This window comes from Bidens hawaiensis, unplaced genomic scaffold, assembly GCF_021521415.1.
Source record: "Bidens hawaiensis isolate Kalapana, Puna unplaced genomic scaffold, B.hawaiensis_p1.1 tig00042879_1, whole genome shotgun sequence".
NCBI classification, from domain to species: Eukaryota; Viridiplantae; Streptophyta; class Magnoliopsida; order Asterales; family Asteraceae; genus Bidens; species Bidens hawaiensis.
In genome coordinates this window covers 1-10055 of record NW_027497592.1, presented here as the reverse complement: position 1 = coordinate 10055, position 10055 = coordinate 1, and positions in this window count along the sequence as shown.

Sequence of the window (10055 nt, the reverse complement as noted above, 5' to 3'; positions counted from 1 at the left end):
ATCAAGAACACTTCAAATAGAACTAATAGTACCTTCTCTTGATGGCTTCAACAATAGAGCTAAGAATCTATCTGAGCACAAAGACAAAAAAACATAAATCAACAAAGATTTTACCAAAATTGCAGATATACAAGGAAAAGAAAAACTCCTAATATTTCTAAATAAACACATACACAAAGATTGATCAATTATACCAAAGCTGAGCTCAAACATGCATAGTTTAAAACTGAGCTCAAAAGCACCTTTACATAAGTTTGATCATGATTTTTTAGCCATGCATCTACATAATGCTAAGTGAGATATGAGTATATATCAAAAGCCTTAAAAATGTTCATCCCACTCAAAGAGTTTTGACATGTGTCCAAACGAGGAGAGAGAGAAATAAGTGTTGTATTTATGATTAGTGATAATGTGATATTGTTCTGATATTTGACCAAGTCTCTGTAGTTTGCTTTTTTATACGTACTAACCAATTGCCCTACTTACTCATGATTTCGTATACATGTTCGCTACCTATAAGTCGCAAAGTAGATCATTGTGGAGGGATTGCAGGTTCTTAGTGTGTTTACACCATATAATATTTCAGGCACAGATAATGACTAGTTTAAAACAATGTACGTGACATTTGTCACTCTCTCTTAAATATACTTTAGTTTTAAAAATAAATAAATAGTTTTGAATCGAAGCACAATAATGAAACAATTCAAAATGAATTATAAAACGAAATGTTTTCATATCATCAAAACTTTAGCTAGTGAAAATTGTGTTTTATCTTTATGCTATGCACGTGTATAGATAAGTTAAACTTGACAAAGAATAAGAGTACCATAAAATTGAACTAAAAGTACCATCTCTTAATGGCTTCAGCAATTCACCTTCCATGTTCTTCATAACTGGCCATCTATTTGCATACAAAAAAGGAAACTGTCAATTAGTAGAAAATTCAACAAAACCACTCACACCATAAATGCAAGAAAGCGTATCATTATATGATAGTGACTTCAAGAGAACATATGAATTGCAAATCCAGTGTTGTATTTCCTTCCTTGAGATATAACAATGTGCTCTTCTCAAGATTTGCATATGTATTGAGAATGCAAAGATCATAAAATATGAACAGTTGCATCATATGTAACAAGTCAAAACAATATGGAACACTTTACAACTTAAACCAGTAACAACAAACGAGCAACTGATTCATTAAAATTAAGGCTTGGAGCTTACACACAAGCCACATTAGGTAGCCAGTCATATCAATTAAACCTAAATCTAAACAAAAAATAACAACCAACCCAAATCAATATGTACAAAACCTTAGCTAAAACAGAAGCATACACCTCAACTTCACATGCTTACATCAAAATCAAAGACTTAATAACATAATCCATAATTCACTCTGAAACTGAATGATCAGTGATCAGCCATAATTAGGGTTGTAAATGAACCGACCCGAACCATACGAAACCTTGTTCATGTTCGTTCATTTAGCATTAAACTTGTTCACAAACGGTTCATGAACACTAACCGAACGGAAAATCTTATTTGTGTTCGTTCGTTAAGAATTGAACCTGTTCACGAACGCAAACGAACATGTACTACTTAAGAAAAAAAGCAACTTTCTTAATCCAAAACATTACAAATCACCTTAATTAAATATAAAGTTAAACACCTAATAATAATAATAATAATAATAATAATAATAATCCACCAGTCACAAGTTAGATTAATTGTTGTTAGTTAAAGCAAGATTTAAAAAACAAACCACTAACAAAAGAAACTGAACATAAATAATAAATTAATAATAAAATTTAAATGTTAGGTTGGTTTTTACAAATAAAATATTATTAATAAATATAAAAACAGAAAAGAAACCGAACCGAACCGAACCCTAGGTATAATATCTATACAATGAGAAGAAGCTATAATATGTTACAGTCCAATATTCAATTGAACAATTAAAGTATAAATGAACCTAATTTTGATGTAATGTGGCAATAACAATCGAATCGATCGAGTACCGTTAATTAATTAGGGGGTTTCCGGTTGGTTGTACGGAGTGTTTCCGGCGGTTGTGTATTATAACTGTAGCCACCGTCTTCAGCACAAGGATTCCGATTCTTCATGGTTGAAAATTGGGGGAAAAACAAAACAAGTTAAGGAATAAGAACAACACCAACCAATAGTGTGAAAAGTGTTGTGTGGTGGGCCCACATGGGGCTTTTTTAAAAAGTTATCAAAAGATTATATGATGATGATAATTTATTAGTTTATGCTATAAAGAGCTACAACAATTGGTATCTTTTGTGTTTGGTTACATTGGTATTTTTATAGTTTGTACTCTTACAATAGAAATTCATTCAAATCAAAATCAATGTGTTTTTTCCTTTTTTTACATTATCATTATATATCATTTAGACTTCTAGTAATCGGAAATGACGGTTTTTTCTTACAGAGATGATGGGTTTTGGAATGTTATTGACTAATCGTTTGTGCAATGTATATATGCATGTAAGAAAACCGTCGTGAACTTTGTAGTTACAGATCGAAACACAGCTGTCACTACGTTTTGATTTTGGGTGCACATTGTAATTTTTGGGAATTCGTTGTGACTTTTTTAAATTAAGGTTTATGCAACAGTTGATTGAAACCACGAAAAACCATTTTGATCGAACACAAAACATCCAACAAGAAATCCAGACGCAAGAACAAAAGAAATCGGAGAAAAGGAGGAAGAACAACAACAATTAAAACACTTTAATTGTCTTACCTTTTATTCTTGTAGGAATGAATGAATGATTTAACTAATGATATCCGCAACGAAATGTGTAGCCCGTATGCGAGAATCACCAAATGAACAACAAAAATAAAACTCCGGCGGTGTTGGATTGGGCGAAAGGGGACTCAAGGTGTGAGGCGGCTAGGGTTTATTTTGTACTTTTTGAATTTTACAACTTATGAGAAAACCTTCTATTTGTAATTCCTTAAAGTCTATAAACCCTAAGTTTCATGGGCTACTTAATTAGATACTCACCAGCCCAAGAAACTTAGGGATTTAGATCAATGGTTTAGTCAAATGTAAATATACAATAATTAAATATTATTTATATAATTTTCAATCTACCTATTCAAATAAAGTAAAATAAATGTAAATACGTGTCAGTTTGTTGTTAATCCTCATAATTTTTTTCCTCTAAAACTAATATATGTCATAGATCAATAATTATTCACTTTCCTTTTACATTCCATTTATATAATAACTATATGTTGGTGCATGATGTCAGTAGTTCAGTGTCAAGTGTCTGTAATCGAGTTTGTTAGATTTGTGTTTTTGTATGTAAGCGAAGTTAGCTCACAAGTTCGCTGATACTGGCGAACTTGTGAACTAAGCGAAGTTAGGGACAACTTCGCCTGAACATGCCAGGCGAAGTTGTCGTGATTATATAAGCCTTTAGGTTACGGCTGTTTTAGAAGAAGTTTAATTATTCGAGTTTACGAGTCAGAGAGTCCTGTAATCAGTGATCATCGTATCACGTGTTTAAGGTTGCAATAAAACGAGTATTTGTTTATTGTAACGTGTGTTCGATCGTGTTAACTCGTATCGTCTTCTACGCTCGTAACGTCTTACGTAAGGATTCCGCACCTACGTAGAACGAGATATCTCGTGTAGATCCGGCTGGGAACCTACACTATAACATGATTAAACTATTCACTTTCCTTTAAACTCTATTTATATTATATCTATACACTTTTATAAAAATAAATATTTACATATTATACTACTATACATCGTAAGAACATATTTTACAACATACTTTGTGAAATCCAAAAATCAACAACAAACCGTGTTTGCTAAATATTGAAAAGAATATAATTTTAAATGTTATCATTTATATATCATATTATGTATATTGTTGAAGATTGTAAATAAAAAAAACAAAAAAAACTTTAATATGCTTTCAGTTTACGAAGTATTTTTTTGATCATTAAATTATAAATATGTGCTTAAAAGTTGATCCATTTTTAAAAAAATAAATCCATTTATCTGTTGTTTTTTTTGTATATTGTCATATAAATTTATAAATTATAAATATATGATTACAATCTTTCAATTTATTTTTTGTTTAATTTAGTAAACTATTGTTTTGGATAAAAATCAGCTAAGGATTAAGTGTCCAAATCTGTAAAGTGAGGTATAGTGCTATGTTGATAATAACGAATATGTAATCGAAATCTTGATGTACACAATGATTTTATCACGAGGGAAAAAGCCCTTGAATACGATAATCTTACTTCGGTCAAAACTTAACAAGGTAATCTTTGGTCGAACCACTTCGGTCAAGGATTATCGAGGTAACCTTTGGTCGGATAGTACGTGATTATATTAATCTCCGGCATAAAAAACCCCCGGACGGTGAAAACTATCACCGTCAAGTTTATTAATCGAATAAAGGGTGTTACAATCGGTGGAGATTATGATCAGTGATATAATATTATCTAAGTGAGTGTGTATTGCTAGCCTTGCTTGTCCCTGGATGATTATGAACGTGTACTATATATAGGTGGTGTGCCCTAACTGATCATAACTCAATTTAAATAGGAAAAAAATAACAAATATCCTAATTTTAGCCTAGAATCAAGCCTTTCCATAATTATAGCTCTTTCCTTCATTATCCACGCGGTATATTAATTTGATTACGAGAATATAGCTTTGACTTGGTCATTAGCCGTTATACCTGCCATAAATATCAAGATAACAAAGGAAAATCGTTAATAAATAATAAGTACTGAGGATCATTGATCCTGACAGGATCTGCAACATATTCTAAGGATAATTGATTCATATTATATGCCAGGATAACATATCCACAGTGTCAAATTTCCATGCACTAACAATTGCCCCCAAAATGGCGGTTGTGATAAGATCACAACTGTCATTTTGACTTTGAAATCAAACTTCCTGCAAAACAATTGAGATTTGACAAACTGGGTATAATTGTCATATATCAATGGAGTTTCCTTGGGAACTTTCCTTTCGGCTGTATATCTAACACCATTAAGTTACCATAAGTGTTGATCCTTCTGTGATCCTTGTAATTGAACTTAGGATACCTGATGCAAATAACTTATGATATTAACTGGGATTAAACCCAACAAACTAGGGACAGGCCCAAATAAACTGGGGACAAGCCCGTGCAACTGGGGACAAGCCCGTGAACTGGGGACAAGCCCAAAAACAACTGGGGACTGGCACAAAGATACGGATGTTAACTGGGGACTCGCCCAAACCGGGATTTAGCCCAAACGTGAGATAACGTGAAAACGTTATAAACCGGTGGTATGGTACGTCTACCATAAATCGTAGGATCCTCCATATAGCCGAAACAACGAAATTGTCAGCCACTAAACCTGTACTGGTCCCGCTGCCCCGGACTATACGTTGGATAGCGTGGGCTCCAGGCGAGAGTGTAGAAACTCTAATTTATCAGAAAGGCGAAAAACTTTAAACCTTAGGGGATATGACCGTCGGGGGTCATATCCAATCGTGGGCTAGGCCAAGGGAAATAGTAAAGTACCTTAAATGTAAAGGAGAAGTGGCCAACCTCTTAGACATTGAACCTCTTGTTGAAATCTGCATTGTTATTTAAAACTTGGAAAAAGACAAACGTTAAAAATATATTATCCTTAAATTAATAAGAATCTGAAATGAATAAGTGATCGGATAGATATTACCAATTTCAGGATCCCTGATCATTCTGAGGATACTTGATCATGATTAGAAAAAGTATTTCTTGAGATGAATAGCTTCCATGCTCTAGGTAACCTGTTGCCTTCCATAGTCAGCAGGTGATATACCCCCTTTCCGGCTTCTGACTCGATCAAGTAGGGACCTTGTTGATGCATAATGTTAGTAGTTCATAGTCTAGTGTCTGTAATCGAGTCTGTAATGTTTAATTATGTTTTGTATGTTTAAGCGAAGTTACTGACAAGTTCGCTTACAGGCGAACTTGTTAGTCAAGCGAAGTTATGGACAACTTCGCCTGAACATGCCTGGCGAAGTTGTCGTGTATTTATATACCTAGGTTACGGCTTGGTTTTGTGTTAAGTTCCAATCAGTTGTTCGTTTCAGTAGTTTATCAAGTTCATTGTAACGTGAGGACGAGAGTCTGTAATAGTGATATCGTATCACGTGTTTGAGTTATTATATAACGTGTGTTCGTTTCGTGTGTTCGTGTGATTCGTGTTCTATACTCGTAATGATCTACGCAGGGATTCCGCACCTGAGTTGATCGAGATATCTCGTGCGATCCGTCCAGGGAACCTACAATTGGTATCAGAGCATTTGCTCGATTGTGTGGTTCGGGTATTCACGCGGGTGTAGAAATCGTCCCGTTTCGACTATTCGCGGGACGTGTTTTCTGTGTTTTTGAGTCAATCTTACCTCCTACCATCGTAATCAAGCCTTTGCACCGTCAAAAACCTCGTAAAATCCGGATTTCAGATATGCAAAAACGTCCGTGTTCATCAGGCGAAGTTGCCGTCAGGATACGTAGGGTTTCGGCGAAGATATAAGGTTAGGCGAAGTTATCCACAACTTCGCCTACCTTCTCAAGTTCGCCTAACTCAGCGAAGTTCTCTACAACTCCGCCTACCTCCTAAGTTCGCTTACCTTAAGCGAAGTTAATCATCTGCGAAGTTCTTCAGCGAAGTTAATCAGCGGCGAAGTTAAGGATTAAGCGAAGTTATCCGTAACTTCGCCTACAGTACTTTTCAGAAAATTTTTTGATTTTTTTTCGGGTTTCTTACTTTTCGGGAAATATGTCGTCGATTAACATCTCTGAGTTAGTGAAGATGGAAGTTGAAGCAGGGTCAGCTACTAAGGCCCCAAGATTGATGAAGGGAACCGATTTCGTTGCATGGAAGGATCGGTTCATACAATACGTCAAATACCAGGATGCGAAGATGTGGGTATGCATCCAGGATGGTTATATTCCACCAGTTATGGAGTATGAAGGTCGTGATCAAATCAAAAAGTATAGCAAAATGGAAGAAGAAGAGAAAAAGATGTATGAGGCCGAGAGCAAGGCTCATGCTGCTATTACTATGGCTCTTCCACAAGAGATCCTTCATACGTTTAGAAAGTACACGTCAGCAAGAGAGCTTTGGGAAGCTCTTGAGAACAGATTTGAAGGGAATGTAGGAATCCGTGCTTCAAAGATAAAATTGCTCAAAACCCAGTTCTCAGTCTTCAAGTATTTGAAGAATGAATCTTTAGATGATATTATCACTCGATATTACCATCTGATGACTGAATTGAGCAACTATTCAATTTCCTACCGAGAAGAAGAAATAGTTGAGAAGCTTCTAGATGCTCTCCCACCAAAATGGGACATGTACACTGTGCTGATGAGGGAAGACAAAGACTTTCCCACATATGATCTAGAAACGGCAGTTAACAAGCTCCGAACCTTTGAGCTTAATATGGTCAGAAAGGAGACACCTATGGATCAGGTTCAAGATCCAGGTATGTATGGAGCTAAAGTCAACACTAGCTCAGGATCGAAGACTGAATCTGCTGCCTACTACTCGAAGGGAGAGTCGGGCGCAAACTCATCACATGAGGGTCATGTGTCAGTCAACACAAATGGTGATGTTTGCTATGTAGCAAGTGGATCGAGTGGTTCTCAACCCCAGGTAAGCAAGAGTAGTTACTCTCCAAGTATTCCCAGCAACAACTACTCCAAGATGCCTATGAGTGTCAAGTCTGCTGAAGAGCAGTTTGGTCTCTATGCTTCTTTTATTGCTTCCTATGAGAACTACATTCAAGGGAAGATTGTTGATCCAGCTGTGTTGGATGAAGACTATGACCAGATTGATGCTGATGATCTGGAGGAAATGGATTTGCAATGGCAGATGGCTATGATCGTAAGAAGAGTGAAGCGGTTTATGAGAAAGACCAGAAGAAAGTTTGTCGGTGGAAAGCCAGGGTTTGACAAGACGAAGGTGAGATGCTACAACTGTCAGCAAAACGGCCACTTTGCTAAGGAGTGCAGGAATGAGCGTGTAGAACGTAGTCAAGGAAAGTCTACACAGCATAATGAGGGTAGAAAAGATTATAGTGCCATGATGTCCAGAGAAGATGGTGAATACAACTGGAACCTGCATTCTAAAGAAACTTTTGAGCAGGCAAATTTGGCGAAGGTTGAAACTAAAGAAAGTGAGAAGGTTACCGGAGAAGAAAAAGCTTTCATGGCAGATGTTAAAGACCAGCTCTCCGAGGTATGTTCTAAACCTACTTGTTCTAAATGCGAAAACTTGTCTGAGCAATTAGCAACTATAACCGATCAGTATTTTAGGTTGGATGCTGAATTTAAAACCCTAAAAGAAGATCATCATTTTACAAAAGCAAGAGAAAATAGCTATAAAGTCAAAATAAAAGCCTGTGAAAAAGATGTTAAAAGTCTAAAAACAAAACTTGCTGAAGAAATTGAAGTGATTGATTTAAGCTATGAAGTTTTGGAAGAAAAAACCAAACTAATTGCTGATAGAGAAAAACAGATTGCTGATCACCAGGTAAAAGTGGTGGAACTGAATAGAAAACTAGAGCAGTTCAGAAATTCCTCTGCTATTCTTGATCACCTTGTTAGTGATCAAGGTTCCTCTGCTAAGAGAGGAGGAATCGGTTATCATGAGGTTCCACCACCTTATAATCACAATTACACTTTTAACCCTAGTGTTCAGAAATCTGTTGACTTTGAGGTTGCTCAGACAGTACCAGTTAAAGTAACTTGTAAAGAACCAAATGTTAGTGGAGGCGAAACAAGTTCTCCTGTTTCAAGTGTTAAAATTTCTGATCCAAGTCCAGTCTCATCGGATTCGGATAAGTCATCCGAGTCTGGTAAGGCAAAAGAGGAGGTGGTATTACCCAATGGTGGAGAGAAAGATAAGACGAATAAAAAGAGTACTCCACTAAACCCGTACGTCCCACCATATGTGAGACGAACGGGCGGTAATAAAGCCTCGACATCTAAAACACCGGTTGATAAAAAAGTTAAGCATAGGTGTTGTTTTAGGTGTAATCAATTAGGACATCTTATTGAAGATTGCCCTCTGAAGCAGCGATTCAGAGGTGTGAGGCCTGCTAAAACTGAGAATAAGCCTAATAGTAATTATCATACTGCTAAAAATGAAAACCATTCAAAATTCAAAATTGTGACTAATTCACGTTTTCATAGAAACAAATCTCAGTTTTACACTGCTAATAACCAAACCACAAGCTATAATTCTTTCAATTCACAAAGGTTTGGAAGGCCTCACAATCAATCTACAAGGAGGTATCCTAATAGGACTTACAGAAATTATCCAGATACTAACTTTGGAAAGCCAAAGTTTGGGATGTATAGATCCAAGACCAATTGGTCTTGGGTCCCTAAATTCTAATCTTTTGCTTTATTGCGCAGGAACAGTTGAACAGGGCTGCCAACAATCTTTGGGTTGTGGATAGCGGCTGTTCCCCGGCACATGACGGGTAACAAAAACTTGTTACACGATTTGAAACTTGTTCAAGGAGGGAGAGTGAGCTTTGCAGGTGAAAGTGGAGGAAAGATTACAGGAATGGGAACGGTGTCGAACGGAAAGATGACATTGGAGAAAGTTAACTTTGTGGAAGAATTGAAGCACAATCTGCTGAGTGTGTCGCAGATCTGTGATAAGGAGTACATCGTTCATTTTACAAAGAATGAGGCGATTGTGTTGCAACCTGGTTTTCAGATACCAGAGGAGTGGATTGTGATGAAGGCTCCACGTGAAAGAAATACGTATATTATGGATATGAGGTCGACTGAAATGGCCACGGAAGAATCATGCCTTATGACAAAAGCGAGCGAATCGGATTCCGAATTGTGGCATAGGAGAATGGGGCATATTCATCTTCGGAAGATGAACCACATTGTCAAGAATGGACTTGTGCTGGGCGTTCCCTTGAAGAGTTTCAATTTTGAAGATAAATGTATAGCGTGCAAGAAGGGAAAGCAGCACAAGAAATCCCATCTCACTAA